At 42.7% G+C, this 7,818-nt stretch overlaps 1 protein-coding gene and 1 long non-coding RNA gene across 2 annotated transcripts in view; both read left to right on the top strand.

Annotated features, from left to right (window-relative positions):
• The window catches only part of LOC138947600 (uncharacterized), a 326,843-nt gene that overhangs the window by 49,804 nt on the left and 269,221 nt on the right, over nt 1-7,818 (top strand). The window lies entirely within an intron of this gene.
• The window catches only part of LOC138947592 (uncharacterized), a 12,252-nt gene continuing 6,183 nt past the window's right edge, over nt 1,750-7,818 (top strand). The window contains exon 1 of the long non-coding RNA XR_011449724.1: nt 1,750-1,882. This is a non-coding gene — a long non-coding RNA (uncharacterized lncRNA). The remainder of the gene's footprint in view (nt 1,883-7,818) is intronic.

The following is a 7,818-nucleotide window of genomic DNA, read 5'->3' as shown; positions in this document are numbered from 1 at the left end:
TTTGATACAACAAACGTTCCTACAACGTAGTTTCAACGTAAACACACAACGGTTGGGGTTTGATTGATCGCCAACGTGCCCTCAACGTGAAATCCACAACGTAAATCCTACGTCAGTCATTACAATTTTTTCACCTGCACGGTTTGTCGTATCGTTTATCAATATATATATAAAGCCTTTGAAAATTTACGTAAGGTGAACAGATTTTCAACATACAGGAGATAGATATGTGCGAAACTATCACACCGAATAACAAATGACTCAGTCAGACGTTATGAAATTAAGCGCCGATGTACCGCGCAATGTATTTGATTGCTTTTTGGCGTTCCAAATGCGTCCGGTTACATTTTCTGGCATCATTAATGCATCAACGAGAATTGAAAAGTAATGCTAAAAATATATTTGTGTACGTTTAAAGTTGATCTACTGTGCTCATCAACCTCTTGTTGTATTTTGTAAATTGGCGAGAGGGGGGCAGAATACATGAACCTAATCTCTGTGATTGTCTATACGTGCGTGTGTGTGTGTGTGTGTGTGTGTGTGTTGTGTGTGTGTGTGTGTGTGTGTGTGTGTGGTTGTGTGATTAACGTGTTAGTGTGTATGTGCGTGTGTGTGTACACATGTTATGGTGTGTGTGTGTGTGTGCGTGCGTGCGTGCGTGTGTGTGTGTGTGTGTGTGTGTGTTTTGTGTCCCTCGGCGCGTGACAATATATCTGCCAATAAGTTGAACTAAAACAGGGTTCAAGTGGGAATTACACCTGAAAAAGCAGGAAGGGAGCAGAATACATGTTATGTACTACTCCGTTATTTATTGTTTGATATGTTATAACCTGGGAGAAGTCACCCTCGCACCCCGTCCTTAGTTTTCTCTTGACCTACCTTTTGAAGTATTCTTGAGGACATGACTAGACTACCCGATTGCGCCCATTGCACGGCATAAGAGAGCGCCGTTCCACCCGCCGATTCCGCTATAGACGTCACGCGTCCAAGGGAGGTAATTTTCGAGCCATTGCATTGACTCGGCCAAGAACGCAAACTTCTTCGATTAAAGGCATTGTAGCATGTCTAAAATCATGGGACTTGTGTTATCAAGCTTTTAAATCACCAAGTAACTTTTAAGAATAGTTTCAGTTACATGCGAACTCATTCTGCTGAACGGATTTTGAGAGCCAGTACCCAACAGCCTTTAATGCAACCTCTTCCTTTTTTCATGTTCTTTTATGGTTTGCCGATTTTGTTAACATTTTTGCATTCATGATGAAGATTTTATGGTGACTGTACAGAAATGTACGTCCTCTAGTTTCTAACCTTCCAAAAATTGGGGCTGGGGGTCGGGGGGAGGAGAGAGAGAGAGAGAGAGAGAGAGAAGAGAGAGAGAGAGAGAAGAGAGAGAGAAGAAAGAGAGAGAGAGAGAGAGAGGAGAGAAGAGACAGACAGACAGAAGACAGACAGACAGACAGACAGACGAGAGGGAGGAGAGAGATAAGAGAGAACAGAGAGGGAGACAGGGGGGAGAGAGGGAGACAGAGAGAGTCAGAGAGAGACAGAGAGAGACAAAGTCGAAACTTTGTCAATCATTTCGGTTTTTTCACCTGCATTTTAGTTTCGTAATATTCTATTCAATTAATGTTCAGTCAAATAATAGAGGTTCACTAATTGTGTAAGACGAAAAGAGTATAACATAAATGCATATTGTTTCAAGGAATTTGCTGAGTTAAATGGATTTGAGAGTGCGAAACTTTCCCTCCCAAAAAAAGACGCGTTATACTAACCGACAGCGTTCTCCGGTGATGGCCACGGTCGACTTTGTGTATCCCAAATTTGGTTTTCAACTTTGATGAACACTTTCAGGACTAAAATATTCATCGTAATCAACTCGAAGGTAAGTTGTTTTCAGTTGTTCCACATGAGACGTTATCACTTATTGTACTCCATGTACACATGCACAGATTACTTGATTGTCGAGACCATGATTGGAAACGGACCGGCCAAAGATGGCGGGTCTTTCCAATAGTCACAATGTCAGCCCTAACTCAGTTCAAGGGATACACATTCTTTTAGACTCAACTTTTGAGTCAGTATAGCGAAACAATGGGTCACAAGCGGTGGAACACAAAGGAAAAACACGTTTCACATAGACGGACGCAACCTTTAGAAAGCTGTTTAATCAGACTAGCTCAGTGCATGAGACTGAAAGCGGGGGCGGCCATTGATATCTCAAGTACTTAATTGGGCATTTTACGATCTTGAGGGAGGACGATGTATCCAGACAAGCTGCTTCAAGTTCAAGTGAATCTGCCCAGGGGACAGTGGTATGAGAAGAATTCAGAACTTGACACATTGGCTCATTACATACTTGACTGTCTTTTGTCGACCTGTTCTGTTACTCACTCAAGTAGGCAGCCGAGATACCCTGCCGGTCACGATTTCATCTTTCGCCTGTGTACATATTTCCCCCTCGACATATACTCAAGACTGAAATGTTGTTTCCTGGTAAAATTAAGAAGTGAAATTATTTAAGGACGAAAAGCATGTCAGTTTCTTGCATGTGAAGAAAATTGGTGGTAAAATTTAATAGATTTCAACCCCAAAATCGAATTCTTCGAAAACGTGTACTGAGTGGTTACGTCCCTTGATTAAGAAGGAAACATTTTAGGATGAATCAAATTTCTAAGTTAAATAAAACAAATATTGGTTGGACAAATTTGGCCCCATGAATGTAAGGTACACAAGGTCGCTCATCAGTACTATCGAAGGGTGTTTTTTTGTTCAGTGTAGAGTTTATACTAGATCAACGAGGCCGAGAAGCGAAATATCAACACGGCGAAAGATGAAAACGTCTCACGGGGGAGAGAGCGAGACAAAGAGGAGCTATCGGGTGGAGAATGGGGAGTTGATTCGGGGAGGGGGTGGTAAAGATGAACGTATCAAATTGTTATTTGTAAGGAGGAGAGAGTGAGACAAAGAGGAGCTAGCGGGTAGAGAATGGGGGAGGGGATTCGGGAGGGGGGATTATAATGTGTGTGTGTGTGTGTGTGTGTGTTGTGTGTGTGTGAGTGTGTGTTTGTGAATTTACCGCAATATGCGGACCAAATAGGACCAAATGGGGTCGTCCGTCGCTATATTGCAGCAATTTGCGGACATCGGCCAAAAAATGCGACTATTTGCGGACGTCCCCAAATAGGCGGTCTTTGGTCCGCAAATTGCTGCACCCCACTGAAAATTAATTTGCAAGTTGTCCTCATATTGCTGCGATATAGGTGTGGACAACGAGCCCTGCTTCACACAAATTTCAGATCCATTGTAATATCCATTTTCAGATCATACACAGATTTTACACATTTGCAGAGCATCTCTGTATTTAGTGCCAACTGCTGCCAGCGATTTTATGTCGTTTTTAAACTGCTGTAAAATATTAACCAGATATAGCACGTCAAAAACCAAAGCAGATTTGCGAGGAAACTTAATGGCTGTTCGATTAGTGCATAGTTTTGTAGTTGCTGTCTTATTTTTACCTCCTCATAAAGTGTGTGATACGGGTAAGGATGAAGTGACTCTTGATTGCATGCAAACACGCTACAAAAATCGTAAAATGCATTGTTTTGTTCGAGGTTAAAATAGTCGATCGTTGACGAATTGCATCCCTCTTTATGATCTACCAACGTGTTAGATAATCACATAAGTAAACAAGGTGTCGTTAACTGCAACGTGTGTGTACTACATGTACATACATGAACTAGATTGTTTTCTCTTTTTTGTGTATAATTATTACCACCGTTATTCTCAAAAGAGCCAGTAAAGAACTTTGTTTGTTAGTTTGTTTCTCTGTTTGTTTCTCTGTCTACGGATTAGACTTGTTTCTCTGGTACTCTGGGGTCAATGTGTGTGTGTCCTTGTAAAATAAAGTTCAGTGCAGTTCAGTTCAGCTCGCGGCGAGAATTGCCTAAGAAACACTAATTCCTCGCCACACTCGCCAAGTCTAGCGTCTAAGAAACGGCCGACTGGCTGAACAAGAGCAGTACAAAACATTGAAAGTGGGAAGGCCCAGCGATTGTGTATGTCTGCTTCTGTGATTTAGGTCAGCACGATTTTCGCGTGGGATTGCGTAGTGTTACCGCACACACGTAGGCAGTCTCCAGTTATACGGCAAAGAACATATCGTTATCATACACACACACACACACACACACCACCACACACCACACACACACCACACACACCACACACACAACTACGCAAGAGGTGTCTTCTTATTCCTAGCCGAAGGAAAGCAAGTTAGAGTGCACACTGTTCAGTTCACTCCTTGCACGCATATGAAAGCAGCTGTGCGGGTTTGTTGCTCAGGTTTAAGGAGTTTAACATGCAGGTTTCATGTTGTGAGCAAGTGCCCTACATTCTATTCGACGGATGACTGATTGTGTGTAGTTTATTAAAGTATAATACTTGTGAAAGTCCCCCCCCCCCCCCACCTCCTTACCATACCTCTTTCAACCGATACCCCCATCCCTTCTCCCCATCGCAACCCCCTCCCCCATCCTAAACTTGTTTGACGAGTTCGGGGTATACTGCATAGGACATTGCTCTAAGAAATAACATCCTGTTTATTTTACTAATTTGAATGGCGATAATGATTTAAGACCCCCCCCCCCCCTCCCATGGATGACCTACTTTTCCGTCCTTGCCAGTCGCTCAAGAAGCAGGTAAGGTGTTTCCATAACATAACAGACGACTCTGTGACATTGGTGTCTCGAAACAGGGTCGATGGAGGTTTCAGAAATGTTTACTTACTGCAAGTGGAGTGTGCACGTTAAAGATCCCACGATTGACAAAATTGAATAGGCATAAATAAAAATGTCCACCAAAATACCCGTGTGACTTGGATTAATAGGCCGTGAAAAGTAGGATATGCGCCGAAATGGCTGCGATCTGCTGGCCGATGTGAATGCGTGATGTATTGTGTAAAAAACAAATTCCATCTCACACGGCATAAATAAATCCCTGCGCCTTGAATATGTGCGCGATATAAATTGCATACAAAAAAAAATAACAAATAAAACAAATAAAAAATCCCTGCGCTTAGAACTGTACCCACGGAATACGCGCGATATAAGCCTCATATTGATTGATTGATTGAAGTGGAGGATAGGCCCCTAATATGGATGTCTTTAGCTTCACGCTGATAAGTAGCTTGTACTCTTGCGAAGAAGTTTAATATAGTGTTTGGTAGTTTTACTCTCTTTAGCTAGCCTTTAGGCCTAATTGGAGCAAACTAGGTTTGATAGAAATTCATCCAAAAATGAATACAGAACATTCACAACTGGTCCTTATCAAGGGCCCATGTGGACCAGTAAAGAGGCTAATCACAGTAAAAAAAAAAAATTAAAAAAAAAGTCGCGTAAGGCGAAAATACAACATTTAGTCAAGTAGCTGTCGAACTCACAGAATGAAACTAAACGCAATGCAACGCAGCAAGACCGTATACTCGTAGCATCGTCAGTCCAGCGCTCACGGCAAAGACAGTGAAATTGACAAGAAGAGCGGGGTAGTAGTTGCGCGAAGAAGGATTGCAGGCTTTTCTGTACCTCTCTTTGTTTTAACTTTCTGAGCGTGTTTTTAATCCAAACATATCATATCTATATGTTTTTGGAATCAGGAACCGACAAGGAATAAGATGAAAGTGTTTTTAAATTGATTTCGAAAATTTAATTTTGATAATAATTTTTATATATTTAATTTTCAGAGCTTGATTTTAATCCAAATATAACATATTTTTATGTTTTTGGAATCAGCAAATGATGGAGAATAAGATGAACGTAAATTTGGATCGTTTTATAATTTTTTTTTCTTACAATTTTCTGATTTTTAATGACCAAAGTCATATTAATTTTTGAGCCACCAAGCTGAAATGCAAGACCGAAGTCCGGGCTTCGTCGAAGACTACTTGACCAAAATTTCAACCAATTTGGTTGAAAAATGAGAGCGTGACAGTGCCGCCTCAACTTTTACGAAAAGCCGGATATGACGTCATCAAAGACATTTATCAAAAAAATGAAAAACACGTTCGGGGATATCATACCCAGGAACTCTCATGAAAAATTTCATAAAGATCGGTCCAGTAGTTTGGTCTGAATCGCTCTACACACACACACGCACAGACAGACACACACACACATACACCACGACCCTCGTTTCGATTCCCCCTCTATGTTAAAACATTTAGTCAAAACTTGACTAAATGTAAAAAGGCTCCTATACTTCAAAATAGCATGATACTTCTTCTTCAGCATTCCAGAAATTCTGGTGACGTGTGAGCTCGTTTGCCCATTTGGGTTCCCCATAGTCAGCTTCACTCCGCTTTCGTTGGGTACAGGCACGCTGGGTATTTTCGTGTTTCCATAACCCACCGAACTCCGACATGGATTACAGGATCTGTTCCGTGCGACACTTGGTCTAGTGCTTGCGTGTACACACGAAGGGGGTTAAGTCACTAGCAGGTCTGCACATAAGTTGACATGGGAGATCGGAAAAATCTTCACTCTTAACCCACCAGGCGGCAGCGACCGGGATTCGAACTGACGACCCCCCGATTAGGAGGCCGACGTCTTACCACGGGCACTGCGCCACTTCGCCCGAATGATACAAATTAGTGAGCAAGTCAGACTGATTAAAAAAAGGCTTCACATTTATCTGTTTCGGTTCGACGAGAACATTATTTGAACCACAAGAGGACACTAAAGAAACATATCAAAATACAAAGAGAAAATAAAAGAAATGTCCGTCGGTCCGTCCGTCCGTCCTTCTGTGTGTGTGTGTGTGTGTGTGTGTGTGTGTGTGCGTGTGTGCCTCTCTCTCTCTCTCTTTCTCTCTCTCTTTCTCTCTGTCTGTAGGGGCGGGGATATAGCTCAGTTGGTAGCGCGCTGGATTTGTATTCAGTTGGCCGCTGTCAGCGTGAGTTGGATCCCAGGTTCGGCGGAAATTTATTTCAGAGTCAACTTTGTGTGCAGACTCTCTTCGGTGTCCGAACTCCCCCCCCCCCCCCCCCCCCCCCCCCCCCCCCCCCCCCGTGTACACTACATTGGGTGTGCACGTTAAAGATCCCACGATTGACAAAAGGGTCTTTCCTGGCAAAATTGCTGAGGCACAGTTAATAATTGTCTACCTATACCCGTGTGACTTGGAATAATAGGCCGTGAAAGGTAAATATGCGCCGAAATGGCTGCAATTACTGGCCGTATAAAATTTCATCTCACACGGCATCACTGCAGAGCGCCTAGAACTGTACCCACGGAATATGCGCGATATAAGCGTCATTGATTGATTGATTGATTGTCTGTCCGTATCTCTCTCTCTCTCTCTCTCTCTCTCTCTCTCTCTCTCTCTCTCTCTCTCTCTCTCTCTCTCTCTCTCTCTCTCTCTCTCTCTCTTCCTCTCTGTACATACTTAGCAAGAGATTGCCGGCGAAGGATAGGCCTACCCGAAGTTGTCACTCAGCGCTTTTTCAAGAGGCAATTGTTAAAGCAAGCTTTGTCATGAAAGACTGATGGAAAGGGCTTTCAAGTCCATGAGGAGAGAGCAGCAGACACAAAAATTGCATTCGGACTTGTAAAGGATCCTACTTCATAGGTCACACATCATTACGTCCGGCTGAGTTGGCCACCGTCGTCAGCTGGATAGTTTATTTTATTCTACATACGTGAGAGAGACACTCGTAAGATAATAATTGTTAAAATCACACGTGTGTATATCATGCAAATGAGGTCATATCAAACAAGTCTGGCAGGGATCTGTTTTCCACTGCTTATGATGCCAGAGTCATCG

The sequence above is a fragment of the Littorina saxatilis genome, linkage group LG14 (assembly GCF_037325665.1).
Source record: "Littorina saxatilis isolate snail1 linkage group LG14, US_GU_Lsax_2.0, whole genome shotgun sequence".
Classification (NCBI taxonomy): domain Eukaryota; kingdom Metazoa; phylum Mollusca; class Gastropoda; order Littorinimorpha; family Littorinidae; genus Littorina; species Littorina saxatilis.
The sequence above is the reverse complement of the archived record's forward strand: the minus strand, read 5'-3'. Positions and strand labels throughout refer to the sequence as shown.